Below are 1,644 nucleotides of genomic sequence, written 5' to 3'. Positions count from 1 at the left end.
CTTCTATCAGTACTGATAATGGACCAATATTTCTCTGGTATTCAGTCCCGGGAAGAGCAGCTTATCAAAAAATAAGAAGCAGTAAATGTCAAGAGATTGCATGGTTTGTTCTGTGAATTTCTGAGAACTAGTTTAACAGATACCATGGTTGTGAGGAACCAATTTCAGGTCAGTTTTTACTTGCACGTAAGTAATTTGAAGGACGAATTAAAAAGTGTTTAAAAGATAATGTGATAAGAGTCCGGTGCCCTCGTTGGACAAAACAACTCCTTACATTTATACCGAATCAAAAACCCGCGGATGCTGGAAACCTCAATTATAAACAGAAAATGCTGGAAAGACTCAGCAGTTCTTGCCCTCCTCACTTAAAAGGGGCCGCCCATTTAAAACAGAGATGAGGAGGAATTTCTTCACTCAGAGGGTCATGAATCTTTGCAATTCTCTTCCCCAGAAACCTGAGGAGGCGGGGTCATTGAATATATTTAAGGTGGAGATAGACATATTTTTGAAAGACACGGGTGTCAAGGTTATGGGGAGCGAGCAGGAAAGTGGAATTGAGTCCAAGACCAGATCAGCCATGATTTTATTAAATGGCAGAACAGGCTCGAGGGGCCAAACGGCCTACTCCTGTTCCTATTTCTTATGGTCACCCATCCCCCACCCACTTATAGAAACTTAGAAACATAGAAAATAGGTGCAGGAGTAGGCCATTCGACCCTTCGAGCCTGCACCACCATTCAATATGATCATGGCTGATTATGCAACTTCAGTACCCCATTCCTGCTTTCTCTCCATATCCCTTGATCCCTTCAGCCATAGGGGCCACATCTAACTCCCTTCTGAATATATCATATACTCAATTCCACTCACTATGAAGGTAAACATGCCATTTGCTTTCTTCACCGCCTGCTGTACCTGTATGCCAATTTTCAATGACTGATGTACCATGACACCCACGTCTCGTTGCACCTCCCCTTTTCCTAATCTGTCACCATTCAGATAATATTCTGCCTTCCTGTTTTTGCCACCAAAGTGGATAACCTCACATTTATCTACATTATACTGCATTTGCCATGCATTTGCCCACTCATCTAACTTGTCCAAGTCACCCTGCAGCCTCTTAGCATCCTCCTCACAGCTCACATTGCCACCCAGCTTAGTGTCATCTGCAAACTTGGAGATACTACATCATTAATGTATATTGTAAATAGCTGTGGTCCCAGCACTGAACCTTGCGGTACCCCGCTAGTCACTGCCTGCCATTCTGAAAAGGACCCGTTTATTCCTACTCTTTGTTTCCTATCTGCCAACCAGTTCTCTATCCATGTAAAAACATTACTCCTAATACCATGTGCTTTAATTTTGCACACCAATCTCTTGTGTGGAACCTTGTCAAAAGCTTTTTGAAAGTCCAAATACACCACATCCACTGGTTCTCCCTTGTCCACTCTACTAGTTACATCCTCAAAAAATTCTAGAAGATTTGTCAAACATGATTTTCCTTTCATAAATCTGACTTGGACTGATCCTGTCACTGCTTTCCAAATGCGCTGCTATTACATCTTTAATAATTGATTCCAACATTTTCCCCACTACCGATGTCAGGCTAACTGGTCTATAATTCCCTGTTTTCTCTCTCCCTCC

The sequence above is a fragment of the Pristiophorus japonicus genome, chromosome 1 (assembly GCF_044704955.1).
Source record: "Pristiophorus japonicus isolate sPriJap1 chromosome 1, sPriJap1.hap1, whole genome shotgun sequence".
NCBI classification, from domain to species: Eukaryota; Metazoa; Chordata; class Chondrichthyes; family Pristiophoridae; genus Pristiophorus; species Pristiophorus japonicus.
Note: the sequence above shows the minus strand (reverse complement) of the source record.